General features: G+C 47.7%; 1 protein-coding gene across 3 annotated transcripts in view; it reads right to left on the bottom strand.

The window, feature by feature from the left end:
• The window catches only part of znf385b (zinc finger protein 385B), a 359,240-nt gene that overhangs the window by 98,184 nt on the left and 247,912 nt on the right, over positions 1-13,144 (bottom strand). The window contains exon 1 of one of the 3 annotated variants that reach the window (XM_039757761.1): positions 6,580-6,681. The exons of the other annotated variants lie outside the window; for them this stretch is intronic. The gene's annotated coding sequence lies outside the window, so the exon portion shown is untranslated. Of the gene's footprint in view, positions 1-6,579; positions 6,682-13,144 lie in introns of those variants that run through there. 3 annotated transcript variants of the gene reach the window in all.

Here is a 13,144-nt window from a genome sequence, read left to right as displayed (position 1 = left end):
TCCAAGTGTCTATCATTCTTTGTGTAAAGAAAAACTTCCTAATGTTTGTGTGAAATTTACCCTTCACAAGTTTCCAACTGTGTCCCCTGTTCTTGATGAGCTCATTTTAAAATACAAGTCTCGATCCACTGTACTAATTCCCTTCATAATTTTAAACACTTGTCACCTCTTAATCTTCTGTTCCTTAAACTGTAAAGGCTAAGCTCTTTTAATCTTTCCTCATAATTCAACCCCTGTAGACCTGGAATCAGCCTAGTGCTCTTCTCTGGACCTTTTCTAGTGCTGCTATGTCCTTTTGGAGCCTGGAGACCAAAACTGCACACAGTACTCAAGATGAGGCCTCACCAGTGCATTATAAAGGTTGAGCATAACCTCCTTGGACTTGTACTCCACAGATCAAGGCTATATAACCTAACATTCTGTTAGCCTTCTTAATGGCTTCTGAACACTGTTTGGAAGTTGATAGCTTAGAGTCCACTATGACTCCTAAATCCTTCTCATAAGGTGTACTCTCGATTTTCGACCCCCATTGTGTATTCAAACCTAATATTTTTACTTCCTATGTGTAATACTTTACATTTACTGACATTAAATTTCATCTGCCACAAATCTGCCCAAGCCTGTATGCTATCCAAGTCCTTCTGTAATGATATAACGGATTCCAAATTATCTGCTAATCCACCTATCTTGGTATCATCTGCAAACTTAACCAGCTTGTTACTTATATTCCTATCTAAATCATTTATATATATTAAAAATAGCAGCGGCCCTAGCACTGACCCCTGTGGAACACCACTCTTAACATCACCAGTTCTGATGAGGTTCCTCGCACCATCACCCTCTGCTTCCTGTGTCTGAGCCAATTCTGCACCCATCTAAAAACATCACCCTGAATTCCCACTTCTTTTAACTTGATGCCCAACCTCTCATGTGGCACCTTATCAAATGCTTTCTGAAAGTCCAGATAAATAATATCATAAGCTCCACTTTGATCGTATCCTTTTGTTGCCTCCTCATAGAATTCCAACATGTTAGTAAAACACGACCTCCCTCTTCTGAACCCATGCTGACTGTTCAGAATAACTCCTGTCCTTGTCATGTGTTGCTCAATCTTATCCTTAATAATTCCTTCCATTAATTTTCCTGTGATGCTTGTTAAGCTTACTGGCCTATAGTTGCTTGGATCTGCCCTGTCACCCTTTTTATATAATGGGATGATATTTGCCATTTTCCAGTCCTTTGGAATCTCTCCAGTGCACAGTGACTTCCTAAAAATATGTGTCAAGGGTTTATATATGTACTCACTAGCCTCCTTAAGAACACGAGGATAAATATTATCTGGGCCTGGTGATTTGTTTGATTTCATCTTATTTAATCTGAGCAGCACTTCTCCTCTACAATTTCAAATCCCTCAGTACCTCCTTAGTAGTTGTTTACCTCTGGCAGGTTATCCACTTGCTCACTTGTAAACACCTCAGAAAAATGTAAGTTTAGGGCATCTGCTATTTCATTGTCTGTATCTTTTAATTCCCTTTACTATTCCTGATGAACTTGACCTCCTCCTTAACTGTTCTTTTACTACTAAAATACTGAAAGAATCTCTTGGGGTCTTCTTTCGCCTTATCTGCTATATTCCTCTCCAACTGTCTTTTAGCCTCTCTGATATCCTTCTTAATGGTTGCCCTCATTTTCTCATACGCTCTACGGTTCTCTTTGCAGTCATTAGTCTTATATGCCTTATACAGCAGTTTTTTCCTTTGCAACTTCTTTTTAAATCTTTATTAATCCATCGTGGAGTTTTTTTTAGTTTCCTATTACTTCCAAATTTAGGTATGTATCTGTCCTGCATTACATGTTTTTAAACCTGTTCCACTGCTCCTCGACTGTCTCCACATTTAAAAGCTTATCCCAGTCTATCCTACTTAGACTTTGTCACATCTGCTCAAAATTAGCCCTACTAAAGTTCAACTTAACAATTTTAGTCTTTGCATCTGTACTCTTACAAAATACTGAGAATTGTATTACATTATGGTCACTTGACCCTAGTGGTTCAATCACCTCTACACCCTCAATTCTATCCTGATTATTACAGAATACTAAATCCAGACAGGCTTCACCCCTTGTTGGTGCTTTAACATGCTGTGTTAAAAACAGTCACTGATTACTTCTAAAACTCCTGCTCTTGTGCTCCTCCATCTGTAAGGTTATCCCAGTTAATATTTGGATAATTAAAGTCCCCATGACTATAATATCCCCTGTAAACTTGCCTTTTGATATTACTAAAAGATGTGTGTTGAAATTACTGTCTGAATTGGGTGGTCTATAACACACTCCTAAAATGAGACCTTTTCCCTAATATTTTCCCAGGCGAAGCCACATGTCCTCACTAAGATGGGGCTCATCATCCAACTGAAGATGACTTACATTTAATTCCTGTTTGGCATAAACAGCAACCCCACCTCCTTTTCTGTTCTGTCTATCCTTCCTAAAAATGTGTATCCCTCTATGTTACACTCATCCCCATCTTTGTTATTTAGCCAGGTTTCCGTTATTGCTATAATATCATAATTGTGCTCTGCTACATACAACTCCAACTCACTTACCTTATTTTTGATACTTCTAGCATTAAGGCAAGCTATTTTTAATGTGTTAATCCTTCTATCTTTACGTGTTTGCTTAAAATTTACATTACTATGCATTTTTATTTCTACACCATTGTTTGTTCTTCCATGTATAGATCTAAATCTGGCCTGTCCTAAACTCCCTGCTCCTCCAATCCTAGCCTACACATACACCTCCCCGATACATTGGTGCCCCTCCAGTTCAGATGTAACCCGTCACGCGAACAGGTCCCATCTGTTCCAAAAGGAGTCCCAATGCCCCATAAACCTATACCCTTCTACCCTGCACCAAGATTTGAGCCACGCTTTAAGCCTTCTAATCTCCTCAATCTTACCTGGACTGGCGTGGCACAGGCAGAACTTGAAAAGACTACCTTGTCAGTTCTGCTCCTCAGCTTGGTACCTAACTCTTTGAATTTGGATCACAGAACTGACAGACTACCCTTATGTATGTCATTTGTTCCAACGTGGACAATGACAACTGGATCCACCCCCGCTCTGGCCAAGAGCCTATCCACCCTTCCAGGAGGTCTCCCACCTGTGCTCCCGGAAGGCAACACACCGTCGCGAGACTCTCTCTCTCTGGAGCACACCTGCGCTTCAATCCCCCTAATGATTGAGTCCCCAACTATCACTACCTCTCTCTTTTTGGGAACTGGTTTTGAGGTGGCCCGTTGGGGCTCCTCAACCCTGCCTACCACCTCAGAATTATCAGAGTCACCGTCCAGCTCCGCCAGGACATGATAATGGTTAGACACTTCTAATTCTGGGGTTGATGCCCCCGGACAGTGTGCACCCTTTACCTTACGCCTTGTGACCGTGACCCACCTATTCCTACCTGTCTGGTCTGGAATCTCCTCCCGCCACCTTAGGGGTGCACACTATCTCTCTAAAGGACACCTGGGCCAAGTCCGCCAATTCTCTATTACAACGCAGGTCAGCCAACTCCTCCTCCAGTTCAGCGACCCTGAGCTCGAGGTGCTGGATCAGGTGCAGATGTAGCCCTCATAGACAACTGGCTCTTCCAAACCATCATCTAAAAAGTCCAACATCCAACAGGACTTGCATTGCACTGGCCTCATTATTAAAATTTGATTTGGGATTACTAAACTGCCTTAACTTTTTTTTTTTCTTAAAATTAAATTCAATTTCTTCTTCTTTCAGCTGCTCCTTAACTTAAATGGATACAGCGGGTTGGATAATGGATGGATGGATATTAAGCCAGGGTTTATATAGCGCCTTTCAAAGTGAGCAGCTCCCTAATGCTCTCTATTGTACACTGCTATTGTTTCCACTTTTTCCAGCTAAATGAGTTGCTCAGATTTGTGTTGCTAATTTGGACTGGGCCCTGTGACGCTACGGTCTTATACATATAGCGCCTTTCCTTTGTGCGCTGCATTTCAAACCACTTTAGAGTCTAGTCACACATCTCAATACAATATAATACAATACAATACATAAATGCAATCCTCAGATTCAGTGGCCGATTCTGTGCCATGACTTTATACTTTTGGTATTTGGTGCACTGCATTCATTTATATAGCGCCTTTCATAGTGGGCATCACCCAAATGCTCTTCACTGTACCTCACACTTGTTTCCACTTCTTCCCATTAAACAAGTTTCTCCGATTGGTGTTCCTAATCTGGACTCGACTGATGTCATATATAGCGCCTTTCCTCAGTGCACTGCATCTCACAGTATGTCACCTCCTTCGACACATTCTTGTATTTCGAAGGCGATTAACGACTACTGGATATTTGGATTTTCTAAAGTGCCTTCTACTGTGCACGCCACTCCAAACTCTACAACACACTTGTGTTCGGATTTTTTTTTTTTTTCCAATGAAATGACTTGCTCAGGGTCACCCATCTGTGCTGCACATTTGGACTGAGCCTGTGACCCTGTGATTTGATATAGCGCCTTTCCTTAGTGAACTGCATCTCAAGGTACCTTACCGCACATTCATTCACATTGTTCAATACAATATATAATACAATTGTGCGTTTTTCAGATGAAATTAATGACAGCTCAGAAATTCACTGGCAGATACTGACCCATGACGTTATATAGCGCCTTTCACGGTGAATGCCACCTCAAGCCCCCTTTATTGTATAACACACTCTTGTCCGTTTTCCTTTTTTTCCGTTAAATGACTTGCTCAGGGTCACCCATTTGTGGTGCTCATTTGGACTGAACCTGTGATTTTATATAGCGCCTTTCCTTAGTGAACTGCATGTCAAGGTGCTTTGCAGCACATTCACGTACTTCTCAGATTCATGACAGCTAACGTGACTGGCTTCGATTTTCGGTCGTGAATGTCTTTCATGGTGAATGTCACCAAAGGGCTCTTGATTGCAGCCTTTTACACATTGAATGATTTGCTCAGCGGCCGACCTTGCGACCCTGTGACAGCACATTCACCATGCAGTGCACTCGGGGGGGTTCAGCGAAGGCCCACTTGGTGGACGGACGTCGCCCTCCGGTGTGCGTAGTCGGTATTTGTGACTTCGACGACCTTGGGGTCTCTTTGGGTTCCGGAGTGCGCGCCCCTTCAGTAACCCATTCGTGGACCCTTAAGGCGCGTGCGCACTTTTGCTTTCATGAATGGCGCCCAGTAGTTTAAAAACGACCACTCAGTATTGTAGGAGTTTGGGTGTTTTTTTTTTTTTTTTTTTTTTTTGACAGATGGTCCCCTCGGTGTCAGCAGCGCTCGCTCTCCTTAACGTTCATAACTGACGCCCCTTGACCATCGCCCAAGTCGCCTCGTGGATTGAGCGGCTGTACTGAACGGTGATGTTATATAGCGCCTTTCGCCGTCAGCTACACCGCACGGCCCTCTACAGCCGGGTCTGTATTTTCCGTTACGTCATCTGTTGGTGGGGTCGCACACGCCTGTGAGGTCAAAAGCATGATGAACCCCTCGTCCCCAGCTCCTCACTTCGGGCTCACGGATGGTCAAGTGGTAGCCCCCCTGTCCCGTGTAAACCGCGAAATGTCCAATGTTGGGGCAGTGGGCCTGGTTAATAAAACGGCACGGAAATTACCGGGGGTTTGAGAACAAGGACCACTTAAGTTCCCCTTTAACAAACCCCCCATTGTGAGGGGCTCATTTCATACGGCGCGTGTACCGAAAGCCGGGCGATCTCCAAACCAAACCGCCGTCTCTCTGCGGCTGACGTGAAGGACTTTTCATTCGATGGCTAATCTGGAGACCCTCATTAGATTTTAATTTATAAATCCCCGCCCCCTTACTGACTTCGTTCAATCTGGAGGCAATCCCACTGTCTGTACTGCAGCCCCCCAAACTGCACAGCACCACTTGCTATTGTATGCTCAACTCTCTCCAGACGCCACAAATCCTCCAAAAGTATAAGTGGACTCCGAGTTTTCCCCTCAGTTTCCTCTTTAAAATGAACGCGTGGACCTTCTCGTGTCAAGTCTGCAGGAGCAGATACGTTTAAGCGCGTGGACCACCGGCGACTGATCCCCCATCATTTCCGCACTCGAAACCATAGGCGGCGCGCCCATCGGAGGCACGGGGGGAACGCGCACACACCGCACCGACGATCTACCAAGTGCTGCCCACCCCCATTCCAAACAGCCCCTCGAGGTTTCGTTTTTCTCTATTGCGCCTTTCTAATCCTAAACCGCCCTATCAATTAAAACGGCAAACAAGGCAGGGCAGACACGACGGCCGCTCCGACGTGCGCTGGAGTTGTCACCGCTTTCCAGGTGTCACCCAAACGTGGGCTCGTCTCGGGCTCTCAAGTTTATAACGAACGGCCACAGGGTCAAATGAGTCGCCCTCCCACCATAACGTGTCGGTCAAGGCGACTGCGAGTACGACAGTGACAGCTGCCCGCCTCGGCCCCCGAGTGCTGCTGACCCCGTGTCGCTGCGCACAATTCGCCGTCAAAAGTCGTAATAACAATAAATTATCAAAATAATTGCACGCACCTTCTAAACGATCGGGCGACGGTCCCTCCAGTGCGGGGGACGCGGGATCAGCTGACAAGTGGCACTCCGCAGGCCGGCACGCCCGCCGCCCGCCCGCTCCTTCTCCTTCTTCTCCTCTGCTTGAGTCCGTTAGCAGGCCAGCAAATTCCTCCACTTCGGTTTCCTAGGAAATCAGCTGTGAGCGGAGCTCTTTGTTGGAGGCTGCAAGGCACGCCGTTGTTTGCGTGGCCGAGTTTGCCAAGGCGCCACAAGCTGGCGAGTAAAGAAGTGCAGCCGCCCGGTGGTCCCGCGTCGCCAGCACGCGCGCACCGAGCGCCCGATCTTCAGTCCAATGGGACATTGGCCATCGAAGGCAAGGAGGGCCGCCCCCCGCCTGAAAGGGCACAGGTGTCCCACCATCAGGGTGACTTTACTGCACACCTTGCAATGGGGGCTCCGCTCGATAATAGGGGTTTCGGGATATGAGAGAGAAAAAAAGTGCAAAACGGGAAAAGTCCACAGGGGCCTACGCGGTTTTGACCCTCGCGATTATAAAATCGAACGATTACACCTGAATAACAAGAACTGAAAAGAAAAAGAAGTTTGAATTAGCGCATAAGAAATGGAAGGAGTTACTTCATGAGGTACAAACATACACGTTAAAAAAAAGGCCTGTAAACTACTGGCTACTACAGTAATCACGTTCCTTTCACAGTATGTTATGGTATCACATTACTGTATCCTCCTTAACTAAAGGACAACTGTCTGTGTGCCGTCCAGTTGCTATAGCATTCTTGTTCCAAAAGATGGCCCGACACAAACATTGGTAGTAATAAACACATAAGCACATTACTCCAACAAATGGCACATCACAAACATTAACACTGCTTTATATGAATCTGTTACATGCCATATCAAATGCCATATAACAGAGACATATGATTGCATTTGTCATTCCAACAGATGGCACGCCACAAACATTAACTGCTTTTACAAATCCCAAACCAAATGTCATACAGTATAACAGAGACATGTGTATTGCAGTTGTCATTCCACCAGATGGTGCATCATATTTGCAGTAATACAATGTATTGCATTTATCATTCCAACAGATGGCACATCACAAACAAAGCACACTTTTACAAATCCCATTACAGTATTCACTTTAATAAAAGGTGTCTGTCTGGTTGCTGTGTCTCTGTCATTGGAAGAGATGGCGCATCACAAACATCAGCACTGATTTTTATGAATCTGTTATATGCCATACCAAATGGTATATAAGAGAGACACATGCATTGCATTTGACATTCCAACATATGGTGCATCACAAATATTAACTGCCTTTACAAATTCCATACCAAATCGCATATACTGTAACAAAGACATGTGCTGGCAGTTGCCATTCTAACAGATGGCACATCACAAACATACAAAGCCCATTACAATATCTGCCTTAAAAAAAGGTGTCTGTCTGGTTGCTATTTCTCAGATGGCCATCGCACACATTAACACTGCTTTTTACAAATATGTTACATGCTATACCAAATGGCATATAATAGAGACACGTGCATTGCATTTTACATTCCAACAGATGGCGCATCATATCTGTATTAATACAATTTATTGTGTTTGTCATTCCAACAGATGGCGGCCACAAATATATTAACTGCTTTTACAAATCCCATACCAAATGGCATATAACAGAGATATGTGTGTTGCATTTGTCATTCCACCAGATGGTGCATCACATCTGTATTAATACAATGTGTTGCATTTATCATTCCAACAGATGGCACATCACAAACAAAGCACACTTTTACAAATCCCATTACAGTATTCACTTTAATAAAAGGTGTCTGTCTGGTTGCTGTGTCTCTGTCATTGGAAGAGATGGCGCATCACAAACATCAACACTGATTTTTATGAATCTGTTATATGCCATACCAAATGGTATATAACAGAGACACATGCATTGTATTTGACATTCCAACATATGGTGCATCACAAATGTTAACTGCCTTTACAAATCCCATACCAAATCGCATATACTGTAACAAAGACATGTGCTGGCAGTTGCCATTCTAACAGATGGTGCATCATATCTGTATTAATACAATGTGTTGCATTTATCATTCCAACAGATGGCACATCACAAACATACATATCCCATTACAATATCTGCCTTAATAAAAGGTGTCTGTCCGGTTGCTATTTCTCTGTCATTACACTGCTTTGTACGAATATGTTTCATGCCATACCAAATGGCTTATAACAGAGACACGTGCATTGCATTTGTCATCCCAAAAGCTGCCCATCACAAACATTTGTACTAACAAAGTTTTTTGTTCCTTTTTCTGCCATTTATTATTTATGTTAACGTTGCTTTTGTTGATGATGCGTATTATTCTTCATTTCTGGTCTTGTCTATAAGCTGCCAGTGTTATATTCCATGTGTTTTGTGGGTGACTACCTGCCAATCACTGCCCCCCACCCCCCCACCCCAAACATCACGCGGACCTCCCACAGTTGCCGGCAGTTCATTTCGAATGTGTTAGGGAGCTGGTGAGGTTACTTGCGTTCCACTGATTTATGGGATTTCTGTATTCTGATCCTGGTTGCTCTGTTTTTGACTGCATTTCTAGATATTTGTGGTTGGACTTGTTTGCACGGGGTGGTGTATTGTATTGGTGTAGTGTTAGGGCTCCTGCCTCCCTGTAAGGAGACCAGGGTTCACATCTTCCATGGAGTTTGCGTGCCGCCCCCCCCTTCTATGTGGGTTTCCTTCGGGTGCTCCGGTTTCCTCCTACTATCCAAACACATACCAATTAGGTGAACTGGCGACACTAAACTGTGTGCGACCTTGGGGAGAGTGTGTGTGTGTGTTTGTTCACCCTCTGATAGACTGGCACCATGTCCAGGGCTTGTTCATGCCTTGCGCCCTATGCTAGCCAGGATAGGCTTCAGCAGACCCCCATGACCATGTTCAGGACTAAGCCACTTAGAAAATGACTGACTGACTTGTTTGCATCAGACTGTCGAGTGTGTTTGGGGCGATCCTTTGCTTCTTGTGCTCCATGGAGCTTCTTTATTATTAAAGAGCATTTTGAGAATAAACGTCTTATTTTAGGGCGGTACGGTGGCGCAGTGGGTAGCACTGCTGCCTTGCAGTAAGGAGACCTGGGTTCGCTCCTCCCTGTATGGAGTCTGCATGTTCTCCCCATGTCTGCGTGGGTTTCCTCCGACAGTCCAAAGACATGCAGCTTAGGTGCATTGGCGATCCTAAACTGTGTGTGTGTGTCCTGCGGTGGGCTGGCTCTCTGCCCAGGGTTTGTTCCTGCCTTGCCTCCTGTGCTGGTTGGGATTGGCTAAAGCAGACCCCCGTGATTCTGTGTTGGACAATGACTGACGTCTTATTTTTTTATATAAAGATTTGGTGCAGGCCCTTATTACTAGCAGGGGTTTGGATGGGATATCCCCCTCTAGTGGGTATTTTGGGAACTTGCTGAGATTTATGGGCTTTGGTATCCTAGCGCACAGCAGGTAGGGAACAAGGCAGGAACAATACCTGGGTAGGACGGCAGGACACACACGCACACACGAGGGGTCGATTTAACAACACCATCCATCCATCCTCTTCCGCTTATCCGAGGTCGGGTCGCGGGGGCAGCAGCTTAAGCAGAGAGGCCCAGACTTCCCTCTCCCCGGCCACTTCTTCCAGCTCTTCCGGAGAATCCCAAAGGCGTTCCCAGGCCAGCCGGGAGACATAGTCCCTCCAGCGTGTCCTGGGTCTTCCCCGGGGCCTCCTCCCGGTTGGACGTGCCGGAACACCTCACCAGGGAGGCGCCCAGGAGGCATCCTGATCAGATGCCCGAGCCACCTCATCTGACTCCTCTCGATGCTCTACTCTGAGCCCCTCCCGGATGACTGAGCTCCTCACCCTGTCTTTAAGGGAAAGCCCAGACACCCTGCGGAGGAAACTCATTTCAGCCGCTTGTATTCGCAATCTCGTTCTTTCGGTCACTACCCATAGCTCATGACCATAGGTGAGGGTAGGAGCGTAGATCGACTGGTAAATTGAGAGCTTTGCCTTACGGCTCAGCTCCTTTTTCACCACGACAGACCGATGCAGAGCCCGCATCACTGCGGATGCCGCACCGATCCGCCTGTCGATCTCACGCTCCATTCTTCCCTCACTCGTGAACAAGACCCCGAGATACTTGAACTCCTCCACTTGGGGCAGGATCTCTCCCCCAACCCTGAGAGGGCACTCCACCCTTTTCCGGCTGAGGACCATGCTCTCGGATTTGGAGGTGCTGATTCTCATCCCAGCCGCTTCACACTCAGCTGCGAACCGATCCAGAGAGCTGAAGATCACGGCCTGATGAAGCAAACAGGACAACATCATCTGCAAAAAGCAGTGACCCAATCCTGAGTCCACCAAACCGGACCCCTTCAACACCCTGGCTGCGCCTAGAAATTCTGTCCATAAAAGTTATGAACAGAATCGGTGACAAAGGGCAGCCCTGGCGGAGTCCAACTCTCACTGGAAACGGGCTCGACTTACTGCGGCAATGCGGACCAAGCTCTGACACGGTTGTACAGAGACCGAACAGCTCTTATCAGGGGTCCGTACCCCATACTCCCGAGCACCCCCACAGGATTCCCGAGGGACACGGTCGAATGCCTTTTCCAAGTCCACAAAACACATGTAGACCGGTCGGGCAAACTCCCATGCACCCTCCAGGACTCTGCTAAGGGTGAAGAGCTGGTCCACTGTTCCGACCAGGACGAAACCACACTGTTCCTCCTGAATCCGAGGTTCACTATCCGGCGGACCCTCCTCTCCAGAACCCCGAATAGACTTTTCCAGGGAGGCTGAGGAGTGTGATCCCTCTATAGTTGGAACACACCCTCCGTCCCCTTTTAAAGAGGGGACCACCACCCCGGTCTGCCAATCCAGAGGCACTGTCCCGATGTCCATGCGATGTTGCAGAGACGTGTCAACCAAGACAGTCCTACAACATCCAGAGCCTTAAGGAACTCGGGCGATCTCATCCACCCCGGGCCCTTCCAGCAAGGAGTTTTTTGACCACCTCGGTGACTTCAGTCCCAGAGATGGGAGAGCCCACCTCAGAGTCCCCAGGCTCTGCTTCCTCATTGGAAGGCATGTTAGTGGGATTGAGGAGGTCTTGAAGTACTCCTCCCACCGACCCAACGCCCGAGTGAGGTCAGCAGCGCACCATCCCCACCATATACGGTGTTGACACTGCACTGCTTCCCCTCCTGAGACGCGGACGGTGGACCAGAATCTCCTCGAAGCCGTCCAAAGTCGCTCTCCATGGCCTCTCAAACTCCTCCCATGCCCGAGTTTTGCCTCAGCAACAACCGGCCGCGTTCGCTTGGCCTGCCGGTACCTATCAGCTGCCTCCAGAGACCCACAGGACAAAAAGTCCTATAGGACTCCTTCTTCAGCTTGACGGCATCCCTCACGCGGTGTCCACCAACGGGTTCGGGATTGCCGCCACGACAGGCACCACCACCTTGCGGCCACAGCTCCGGTCAGCCGCCTCAACAATAGAGGCACGGAACATGGCCCATTCGACTTAGTGTCCCCACCTCCCTCGGGACGTGGTTGAAGTTCTGCCGGAGGTGGGAGTTGAAGCTACTTCTGACCGGGGACTCTGCCAGCCGCTCCCAGCAGACCCTCACAACACGCTTGGGCCTACCAGGTCTGACCGCATCTTCCCCACCATCGAAGCCAACTCACCACCAGGTGGTGATCAGTTGACAGCTCCGCCCCTCTCTTCACCCGAGTGTCCAAGACATATGGCGCAAGTCCGGCGACACGACCACAAAGTCGATCATCGACCTGAGTCCTAGGGTGTCCTGGTGCCAAGTGCACATATGAACACCCTTATGCTTGAACATGGTGTTCGTTATGGACAATCCGTGACGAGCACAGAAGTCCAATAACAAAACACCGCCGGGTTCAGATCGGGGCCATTCCTCCCAATCACGCCCTTCCAGGTCTCACTGTCATTGCCCACGTGAGCATTGAAGTCTCCCAGCAAAACGAGGGAATCCCCAGAAGGTATGCCCTCTAGCAACCCCTCCAGAGACTCCAAAAGGGTGGATACTCCAAACTGCTGTTCGGCGCATACGCACAAACAACAGTCAGGACCCTTCCCCCACCTGAAGGCGGAGGGAGGCTACCCTCTCGTCCACCGGGTAAACCCCAATGCACAGGCTCCAAGTCGGGGGGCAATAAGTATGCCCACACCTGCTCGGCGCCTCTCACCGGGGGCAACTCCAGAGTGGTAGAGAGTCCAGCCCCTCTCAAGGAGATTGGTTCCAGAGTCCAAGCTGTGCGTCGAGGTGAGTCCGACTATATCTAGCGGAACCTCTCACCTCGCGCACTAGCTCAGGCTCCTTCCCCTTCAGAGAGGTGACATTCCACGTCCCAAGAGCCAGTTTCTGTAGCCGAGGATCAGACCGCCAAGGTCCCGCCGCCACCACCCAACTCACACTGCACCCAACCTCCTTGGCCCCTCCCATAGGTGGTGAGCCCATGGGGAGGAGGACCCAC

The sequence above is a fragment of the Polypterus senegalus genome, chromosome 6, assembly GCF_016835505.1.
Source record: "Polypterus senegalus isolate Bchr_013 chromosome 6, ASM1683550v1, whole genome shotgun sequence".
Taxonomy (NCBI): domain Eukaryota; kingdom Metazoa; phylum Chordata; class Cladistia; order Polypteriformes; family Polypteridae; genus Polypterus; species Polypterus senegalus.
Note: the sequence above shows the minus strand (reverse complement) of the source record. Positions and strands in the feature narration are given on the sequence as shown.